This window comes from Siphateles boraxobius, unplaced genomic scaffold (assembly GCF_051911475.1).
Source record: "Siphateles boraxobius isolate OS27281-9 unplaced genomic scaffold, OSU_SipBor_1 7, whole genome shotgun sequence".
Lineage (NCBI taxonomy): Eukaryota > Metazoa > Chordata > Actinopteri > Cypriniformes > Leuciscidae > Siphateles > Siphateles boraxobius.
Genome location: NW_027509197.1, coordinates 22,432,424 through 22,443,797, shown reverse-complemented (window position 1 = coordinate 22,443,797; position 11,374 = coordinate 22,432,424). Strand labels below are relative to the sequence as shown.

Genomic DNA, 11,374 nt, shown 5'->3' with positions numbered 1-11,374 from the left:
ACCAAAACTCAGCGTATAGGATACTTGCCTCACAGACATGAGAAATAGTTCTATATATGTTCAAAATATGTCAACTTTTATACGAAACAATTAGAAATAAATAGTTTGATTACCTAATCCATGTAGGCGCGCGCGCATTCACTACTGCAGGGATGATGAGTCAGCATCGCAAATTCGCAATAATCATCTTAGCAGCCAACATGTTTAGTAAACACTTATTCATTAATAAACAATTAAAATATCTCCTTGCTATCGTTTCCCGACATATCCATAATCATTAGGGTACTTTTGCCAGTGCTTTGCGCAAGCTTCATGTGTGCTGAGCGCGAGGCATATATCCCGCACCCCAGTAGCCTATATTTAATTCAATTCACATTTATTTGTATAACATTTTTCACAATACATATCGTTTCAAAGGAGCTTTACAGAAAATGCATGTGTCTATATTACAATTTAGAGTGATCTGTTATCAGGGGTGACTGTGTGTAATGCATTTCAATAAATTTTCATTCAGTTTCATTGTTAAACAATGCATTAAGTTAAGGCAGAAACAATGAGCTCATTGAAGTAAAGAATACATGTTGTTAAATGATTAGGAAACATAGAAAACTTTAGCATTGGTGCTTTTTTACAGACTATATGAAAATATGAGTGTAAAAAAGTCAACAAACTGAAAAAATAAAAGTTTTTTTTTAGGTAATGTTATATTGATAAAATTGGTATCGAAAAAAGTATCGTTCAGGAACCGGTATCGAAGTCAAGGTATCGGTATCGGTACCGGTATCGAAAATTTTGTTACGATACCCAGCCCTATCTGTGAGACATGCGCACTGATGCTGGTAGGTTAACAACATGACGAATGTAGTACGTCCACATTACATTCAAACTAGAGATTACTTCTATAAAGAACGTACTTTTCAATGTGGTACTCAACTTGTGATACCTACTCAAATGTGGCATCTACTTATCAGACTTCGGATTCAGTTTGTATCTACCGATGGACAACTTTCACAGTTACACCACGTCTTGCTGTTTTTTCACCATCTTGCACAGTAACTTATGTATAAAGTAAAAAGTAGGCTAGCTCATGTTTCAAGAGTCTGCGCTCTTTTCCATTCCACTTAAATGCAAACGCAAAAATGTGTTCTGCGTGAATGCCCCCTAATGCTGCTTCCTTTTGATACAGCCTTAACATCTTTATGACAAACAAAGTCAGCAGCTGAACTTCACTCACCTTGATCTGTATTTACACTCACGGCAAAATCATAACAGGACATTGTCAATTTCACAATACTACCTTAGCGCCAAGGAATCCGTTCAACAGGCTACCTTATGTTCCAGAGTTTTGGGCACACAGACAAACCTGGAAGTTTCCAGCATCTCCAAACATGAGCATGGCTTGGTTCTTTCACATAGTTATACAGCCTCTCCTCATCTTACTCATGTCATCCTCCAGCACTAACATTGATTTCCTCTGCACTCCGGCTCAGTGTCTTTCACTTTCTTTGAACCATCAATTATTAAAAAGACCATTACATCATCTCAGAGAAGAGGTGATTTCCATTGGTTTAAATCTCGCCAACACAACAAGCAAATCTTCAAATCAAGTAATACTATAAAATAATGAGTGTCAAAACTTAAAAGGGATAGTTCTCTAAAAAAAATTGTCATTTTCTCATCATAAAGTCATTCCAAACCTTTAAAAAGAAAACATTTTCTGAAAATTCTCATGGAAGACAACATTCTTCAAACTCAAGGCAAAATCATGGCAAGGCATTGTCACACTATTATGCTATAAGACATCATAGCAATTTCATGCTAATATCTTGAAGGCCATGGATAAATGTGTTCCACAGGAGAAAGAAAGTCATACAGGATCAGAGCAACATGAGGGTGTGTAAGGCCATGTACATTGTAAAGTTTCAGGAGGGAAAACTGTATTTCAATATGGGAAATTACAATGATTGACACCATGGTAAACATAAGCCCTATTCAGACAGGACTAGTTTTCCATGGGGACATTAGAGAAATTCATGTTTCACAGACGTACTTTGCGATTTTAATCCCGTACCTATCTGCCAAGTCAGTGTTTTTCTCACACAACCTCTGTAAAAATTCCAGGGCAAATTATCTAGGCCCTACTGTTTTTCAGCAAACTCAAATGTCCTGTGAAATCTAATCCCGTCTGAATGCAAATGTCTGTGATTACTGATTAATAGTATTATTCTATTGCTTCTCCTCATGTGTTTTTGTCCTGAGCTGTCGTTTGCACACCAATCTTCGGCATGCTTTCATTTAGTTTCAATATGGATGGTCTCTGACAAAAAATAACGTAATACAATCAATAAATAGAGCTAAATTGTGGAATTGCGAAGATTGCCCATTTTAATATCAGTTAGGTAAAGGTAAGATACTTGTCTAGATTTCTCTGCACACTTATGCAAGTTATAAACAGCCACTGCGATAAACCTGCGAAGTTTACTTAAATAGGATTTTTATAATAAATTAAAAATGATATTAACAAATAATAAATTAAAAGACACATACGTCATACGTGATGCACACAAGTACAGCAGATGATGAACATGAAATCACAGACGTTGAGTGATAAGAATTGTAACTCAAATGTTGTTTAAGAGACTAGTCCTGTCCGCATAAGACTTTAGCAACATTCAGCATTTTGTGTGTGTTTTGTATCAAAGTAATATTACAGTGACCAAAAGTTATGTTCTGCAAATTTAACTAAACCTGTGCTTCTCAAACCTATCCTGGGGTCATCCCCACCACTGCACATTTTTAATGTCCCCCTCATCAGTCACATCCAACTCAAGTCTTGCAATCTCTAATGAGCTGATGAGTTGAACATGCTAGATGAGGGAGACATCCAAAATGTGGATTTGTTTTTTGTTTATGCTTGGAATTTCACTCCCGTAAATTACTGAACTCTGTGTGTACAGTACAAGATTAAGCATTTAAAGCTGAATTGACAACCAAATTTAGCTGCAGTGTGTCCGTGGCCTATATGATGAGAGAATTTTTATTTTGGGGGGAAATTAAGCGTTGAAAGCAAAACTTTTCTGTGCAGTTTTTAAAAACTTAGTACAGATCAGCAGCCAGCCATGAGAACCAGACCCGCAACAGTAAAAACTTGAGCCTGTGATCTTCACACCCCTGCTTGTGGACACACTATTCAGACAGTGATGAGGAGGCCCTCTTCTGCCGTTCTATTTTTAGCAATCTCACAGCAAACATCAATCTGCACACTGAGGCAGTGACAAAGCAAAGTTATGTCCAGCATGTAGCATGTGAGAATCATAAAGTGAAAGCAGTAGAGAGGAGATGTGCACCCACTTAAATGTCATTTTATATTCACGTTGTTTCTGCAGCAGCAGTGCAATAAATCAGATTTATTCTGTTAAGCTATAATGAGAAGTAACTTATGTGTCATCATAAAATAACATAAAATCATATTATCACAGATCTATAATAATATGATTTTATGGAAACACAAAAACCCCTAACTGCCAGTTTAGTAAACTAAACTGCTTAACTTTTGACATGCTACACTAAAAAGTATGCTAATGATACCATCTTCAATTAATACAATGGTTAATCTGGTCAATTGTAAAACACCATCGCTACATTTATGCAAGTGTGGTAAGGCAAGTGTTTGTTTTTTCTCCACTAATGTCACCTGATGGAGTTTGGGTTCCTTGACACTGACTGCGCTTTATAAATAAACGTGATTTGACGTGACAAAACAGACACAAAACTACGAGCGAAGACCCCTTACTTCAGCCATCTAATGCTGATTGTTCACACCAGACCTTCTTCACTAAATAAAAAACATAGACAATATTTAAATTGACAAGAGTCATGGAATATTTCAATTAATAACTTGATATACTTACAGTTCACAAGCAAGCTGCTTGGTATACGAGAAGAGACGTTAAAAAAAACTCTAATATCAAGGTTTGCCCCTATTCTGAAAGAAATTGTGCTTTTAGTTTCGCTTAATTTAGCCGATGACTTCATGCCATGATACTAGTAGCACTCGGCTAACGTTACATCAGCTGCCAATGACATTTGTGTCATCCGATTGTGTTTAACTCACAGCGATTATAATAAGTGTATGTGTCATTAATAAAAAGAGAATGACTATAACACAAAGTACGAGCATGAAAAGAGCAGATAATCCGTTATTTGTATGTGAAAGTGACTCACCCGATTCTGTTTACAATCTGTCACATTCAGTTCCGTCAGCAAAATTGGTCACCGGGTAAAACAACATCCTGCGTTAAATGGTTCCGGCTGCCTTTATTGTTTTTTTATAGGCCTACTACTTAATTTATTTTATTTCGTGATTATGATGGTATTCTTTGTAGTATCTTGGACTACCATGTTAATTCATGGTACATGGACATAATTATTCAGTACTATGGTATTGTCATCTGACACTATCACTGCATCATGGTACCACCACAGTACATTTCTGTAAGCCAAGTGAGATTTCAGATTTAGGCTACTTTAGTGGAACAACGTATTTCAGTGTTTCCTTGTTAACACGAGTCACAAAATAATCTGCAAGGTTTCCAAAAGAAAAGCGTCTGTGAGTCACGCAGCATCAATATTATAGGCCTATGCTTCCCGGCATCATGCCACCAAGCCTCCATTATGATAAATAGTGAATAATTAATCATTTTTAGCTACATGTAATATTGCAGAGACTTTTTTTTATCAATCTCTCTTCTCTCACAAACATCAGCATCCTTTGCACATATCTCACAGTCATTGGCAACCCACGTGGACCTGGAATGAGATGCCATACAAATGAACACAAAAGAAGTCTAACTGTATAAAAGATCTATGCATTCTTAATGTGCAAACTGTGATCGACATTAAGACTTTGTGCAATAGTGAAGCCAAGTGGTTTGGCATGAGTGGCAAAGATGGGATTTTTTGTAATAGCCAACAGCCGTTCTTGAAGCCATCCCTGCATCTATTGTTCAGGGTCCCCACAGAAAAAGAAACATTATTCAAGTCTTTTTCAGGCCACAGACAGAAACACAGTAATTATCATGGGCACCGGGCTAAACCTGCGACCTCCCCTCCAATCCTCCTCTTCTCCCCCTGCTACCCTTTCTGAGAGCTCATTGTCTTGACTTGTTTAAAGAAAGGCTTCGTTAATGAAGGAGGAGGGGACATGGACTAATGGGCTCAAATAAGTTCCTCTCCGCGATATTGTTGTGGGATAATGGCGCTACGAGACCCAGCTGTAAACTTGCAGGAGCCATATTGTGCGTGACCTATATAGACCCTCATCTGAACCCGTGCTGAATGCTGATCTGCCCCAGAAAACTCAACGTTTCTCTCCCCTTTCTCTTTTCTGTCTTCTTTTTTATGTTGTTTTGATTCAATTAAGAGAGACAGCAATTGGACAGGCCGCTGTAAGTGACATGTAGAGGGTGAAGAAGAGAATGGGACACAGCAATTAATGTTGAAAAGCTAACCTTGACAAAGAAGCAATTGTATGAAATGCTTGTCCACTTGTGGTTATGAATTTATCTTCATTAATGTTTAATAAAGAAATGTTAACTTTGCTAACATTGTCAAATGGCAGGAAATGTGAATTGCTAGTCCACAATTCACATTTCATATGCATTCATATTTTATCATGTGTACCGTTTTTATTATTTTATTTGGCAAGAATGTGTTAAATTGATCAAAAATGACAGTAGAGACATTTATGGTGATAGAAAAGATTTCTATTTAAAATAAATGCTGTTGTTCAAACTTTCTTGAATACAAAAGACACTTTGTTAAGCAGCACAACCATTTTCAACAGTGATAATGATGGGGGGAAATTTTTCAGCACCAAATCAGCATATTAGAATGATTTGCCATCAGATTAATAAATAACATTTTAAAATATAATAAAATAGAAAACATTTCTTTTAAATCATAAGAGTATTTCAATGTTTAATATTTTGATCAAATAAATGCAGCCTGGGTGAACATAAAAATATTCTTTCAAAAACAAACAACAACAACAAAAAATTAAACATTAGAACATTTATGAAGCGAACTTAATAACTATTAAATCGTAACTAATAATAGTCATACATCTTGATACTCCTCAAAAGCTTTGGTTACTGTACCATACCCTCATAAGTTTGCTTTGTTAAACAGTTGTGGATCATATTTGTATTACTTTAGTATTTTTACATGATACTTTTAATTCATAATAAAATGTACTTAATAAACATATCGACCATCGAAAGCCCACTTATATTCCTTTGATAGACAAAGAAGAAATACGTCCTTATAAACAAGGTTGCTATTTTTGGTTTGAACAATATAGTTGATGTAGCATAATTTTCTCAAATTGGATGGAAGTGGGCGCCATCATTTCAGCACAATCTACAGCACAGAGAACTGATCATCAGCATGAAAAAAACAAGCCTGAGCCACAGCACAACTATTCCTTTATGTCTTTGAAATTTATCCTCATATCAGACTCCCATCTCTCTATCTCTCTTGCTCATATCTTGACCCATGAGCCTCTCCTTTTCACTGTTTGTGTTTTCAGTGTCTATTTGGATTCTTTGCTCCTGCACTGATGACTAAATTATGATTGGGCGTAAGGATAGCAGGGCTTTCATCTGCCCAGCGTTGTTCCACGCTTTCCTCTCCAACACAAAGGGCCCCTCTGCCTCTGCTCGGCCTGCTTTTGAAGAGCAGAGTGGCTATGGGTCCCCATGGAAACCATTGCGTTCCCTACAGGAGAAAGGTATACTCTCAAACAGAGAGAGAGAAACAACGTCAAGCCATATCTCAATCATTAATCGCTTTATTCATTTTCAATGTCCATGCCCTTCTCTGAAGGTGCAAACATGCTGGTGCAAATGATGTTGACTGGTTTTGTGACCTGTGTAAAAATGTTTGTAAATGCTAAATATTATATAGCTATTCGACAGATTTTAATAAAAATAAAAGCTACCCCTTAACCTAAACCTTAAAAGTATAGAGTTGGTATACTTTAACCAAACTATAAGTTGGTATCCTGATAGATAGCTTTTTTTTAACTGAGTTCATGAAAAGCCTGAACTTTTCTTTACAGCTGCTGCGTAATTGAATTGACCAATGAAATCGACTGCGGGGCGGGGTTTGCATCGCAGTGGCCTTTACAATGCTCGAGTCCAGTGACCTCAGCTTGTGTATGTTTTACGTCTTTTACGTCGGAAAGACCACTGGCCTCTATTTCATATTCATAAGGCTTTACTTCCTGTGGCACAATAGTAATCTTTACTCTAACAATGCCCATGAATGAGACTCCATTCACAAAGGGAGAATCCAATTATCACGGCATAATGGTGACAGTCTGAGGGATGCTGTCTTTATCCTCTCTCTCTTTCTCTCTCTCACGCCCGATGTCTTTCCCTCCACTCTCCGCTCTCACTGGGGTAAACCATTGTCACAGATATCAAATAAAGTCAAGGACACTTGGCCTGGAGTGTGTAGGTAGAAGTCTTTGTTCGGACTATGCGGTACTCAGACACACTCTGATTTTCTGGTCACTTGGAGGAAGTCACATCCTGTAGGCCTACAAGTGCACATTTTACAGTGCTCATGCTGTTTTAATTAATGTATTTTTTCCATTTAAACACTGATTATGAAATAATAATAAATAATAAATAATTTGAAAATCTCTGTGTCCTTCGCTGTAGAATGATGGTAGGCTCCAAAGCCACTAGAAGGCAAACCTGCAACCTTTAGCCAAAAAAGCGTAATGGCTAATGCTAACGCTGCGGCTGTGTCAGTACGCAGGGAAGGAGACCAGAGGCCGTTGTTTTTAATGAATGTCAATGGAGAAGAGGCTTCACTACACTGAATAAACTACTTTTGTAAGGAAATAGCTTAATGAAATGACTGCCTGTCTGCTAGTCTTCAACAGGTTTTATGCAAAACAATACTTTTGTTGGAAACGATATGTAGATTTTTACTACGATAAAAGGTTATGTTATGAGAAGGGAATGCCGCGACAGGTAATACTCATTTACGGCATTAATAGTACTATTGAGTATTTAGCTGTGTCCCAATGTGAAGGCTGCACACTTCGAAGGATGCAGCCTTCACATTGGGACACAGCTATTGGGTGTTAAATGGAAGGCTGCATCTCGGCTGCCATGTCATCAATCATCACTGATGGCCTTCTCAACTTGTAGGATCTTTGGAATGCAGCGTAGGAAGGACGCTGTCTAGGTAGGATGCAGCCTTCGGTTTGAGAGACACCCATTGTAGCTTATATTGTCTAAAGAAAGTAAAAAATTCCAATGTTTTCTTTCATTGGTTTTTAGGTTTTATGCCAGTTATGGTAAGACTTGAATTGTAATGACTAGTATAACTGCATGTGCAATTTAATGAATTAAAAGAAAATTAACAATTTAATTATAAATATTCTGTTATATGTTGTTGATGAAAATAAAAAAATAAGTATTCTTTCTATCGCTGCCAGGTTAGACTAGACCAAACTAGACAGGTTAGATGTATCACTTCTGCGCGGTGTGCGCCTATTGTGATGATATAACCCTTTTAATGAATGAAGTTTAAAAAAAAAATACTTTTAATGAATTAAATATGTGAATTTAACGAATTATATATATTTTTAATGTTGCTAGTAGCTAGCCTAACGTTACTCTTAAATGTAGTTTTATGCGCCCTGCAGTGAGTAGTACTTTGCAGCTAATAGATGCACGCTTTTTTACATCAGTAAAGCACATTCCACAAACAATGCAATCCTACTGTACGTAGGCTACATTTACTACCGATATAACACCAAATATAGAACATTTATTCACAAGACCAACGTGCTAATCCACAAGAAACTGATTTTAACGTAAACTGTAACTGACTATCCTGGCCATAACCATAGACTCTATGATGTCTATGGTCATAACACTTTGAACGGAGGGCACTGTCGTCACGGCCATTACATGATAGGCTGGGGTGCCTCACGTGATCCAAGTTAGCCGTTACGCTTTCTCCAATGGTAGAGAGACAGATTATCTCCCTATAGACGGTGGGCCGAACGCTGCTATCTGCTTTAGTTTTTGAAATGATAGATCCTCGAGGATAGAGTAGCTGCTTTTTTCACATAAACTAAATCATTTTTTTCTGAACACGTATCCGTTTGTTGGCAGTGTCAAGTCGATCATATTTTTTTGAAAACTGAATTTACGTTTAATAAACGGACTAGGCAAACGTGAGGGAGTACTATACATCTAACCAATCAAAAAACGAATTATATCGTCACGTGACCAACGTCTGCCAATAATATTCGTTCAAAATATAGTGCCATTACCACGACTGTAGCGTAGCACATGTGTTCTCCAGCTAGCCAGCCACATCCATGAGTTCACACCACAAAATCTTCTCTAACGAAATCTACACAATCAAACATTTTCCAGCAGGAATCCTATCCGAAGTCGAGAAACATTAACAGCGACATCCAAGATTCCAGGTGTAAAGTTAATGGCTCAGGTAAATACTGCTGTTTATACCTGTCTTATAACGTTAGCTTAGTGCATGAGCTCTGTAAACCCGTTAACATATAACGTTATTCCGTTTTATGTTTGTATTTACAGGTAACGTTACACTTGTTAGAAATGACATACAGCTCACAGAGAAGAAAACATTTGTTTTGAGGAGATACAGAGCTAACGTGTTAGCATGTAAACGTTTGTTAAATGTAATTTTAGCAGTGCATGTTAACATTAACGTAAGTTAAACAGTTATTGTATCAGGCTGTAGCCCCATAAATTAGGATATGAAAGACGATTACTAGACTGTAGACAGACATTAAAGTGGAAAAGATAACATTTATCATATAAGTTTACATCTACTAGCTACATCACCTAATAGCTATAGTCATGGAAGAGATAACATGTAACGTTATTATTTACCTAGCTACAAACGATTACATCAACTACACACAACCTAACGTTACTAGCTAGGCATGGAAGAGATCAAATGTATTAAATAGGTTTACATCAACAGCAAATATCCTAATAGCTAGTCATGGAAGAGATACCATGTATTAAGTAACAATACATTACAATATCCTTAATATTATACATTTCACACAACAAAGTAATTAAAGGTAAAAAAAAGTGTAAAAAATTAAAGTGTAGGCTTCTTCGTCTAATATATTGTACTGAAAAAAGAAGGGAAAAACAGAAAAATGTGATGACTGCATGGATTGTAGTAGTAATGCTTCAACACTTGAGATTCAAATTCTTTAAATTTTCAAATAAAACAAACGAAATATAATTGTTTACTGTAATAAAGCTTTTTTCCTTTTGTTTAGTGTATTAATTACTCATGACAAATTTTCTAAAAATGTCAACCTTATTTTCAGTTTCAGCAAAGTTACTGCTGAGCCCTAATGGTACAGGTGAAACTCGAAAAATTAGAATATCGTGCAAAAGTTCATGTATTTCAGTAATTCAAATTAAAAGGTGAAACTAATACATTTAGTAAATATATAACTATAAACATATGCATGATTATACCTTTCAGAGGGGTGAAATTTCTGTATTTAAAATTCTTTTTTTTATTGATTTCATGTAATATTCTAATTTTCTGAGATTTTGAATTTGGGTTTTTCATAAGCTGTAAGCCATAATCAACAAAATTATAACTTTTGCACGATATTCTAATTTTTCGAGTTTCACCTGTATGCTTTTATTATTCATATTGACACAAGGTCAGATTACTGTATGCATTTTAATCTGGGCTCATCTAGTTACACTTTTTTATTTTTTTTATTTTTTAAGTGTCACTGCCACTGCCCCGGAGCGCATATATATACGTTACCTGACCTAATCTTCACGCAAAATATCAAAGCGGTATACTAAGCTTTAACATTTTATTACTTTAATAAAATATTATAGTAAAAATAATTTCAGAATTTTGCATTTAAAGCTTTATGTGGAATGGAAAAACCCCGTGAATTTTCCCCCTAGTGTTCAACAAGGCACATCGCCAAACTCATAGATCACAGATGAACCCAAAATTACATTCAAATTACATATTTACGTTTTATAACCCCTTTTACACTCATGCAAAATAGTGTGAATATAGTGCTTTAAATTTTTCAGATTTATGAATTTATAAAATACATATTTTAATCTGTCACAATAACATCTATGCTCGTCAGAAATATCAATCCATTGTGTTTGTTCATCCTTTTGTGAGTAATTTCACGCAAGCCCTATGCGTTTTGCTTGCATTGCACGTTACGACAGCGTCAGTCAGTCAATGACCTGAGTTATAATTCGAAAAGCTCACAGCAACACCATCTTAGCCCTCCTTT

The 11,374-nt window shown here is 36.2% G+C and overlaps 1 protein-coding gene across 4 annotated transcripts in view; it reads right to left on the bottom strand.

The window, feature by feature from the left end:
* The window catches only part of plekhm3 (pleckstrin homology domain containing, family M, member 3), a 45,525-nt gene extending 41,225 nt beyond the window's left edge, over window positions 1-4,300 (bottom strand). For all 4 annotated transcript variants that reach the window (XR_013197174.1, XR_013197175.1, XR_013197176.1 and 1 more), the window contains exon 1: window positions 4,225-4,300. The gene's annotated coding sequence lies outside the window, so the exon portion shown is untranslated. The remainder of the gene's footprint in view (window positions 1-4,224) is intronic.
* Between the last annotated feature and the right edge of the window lie 7,074 nt (window positions 4,301-11,374).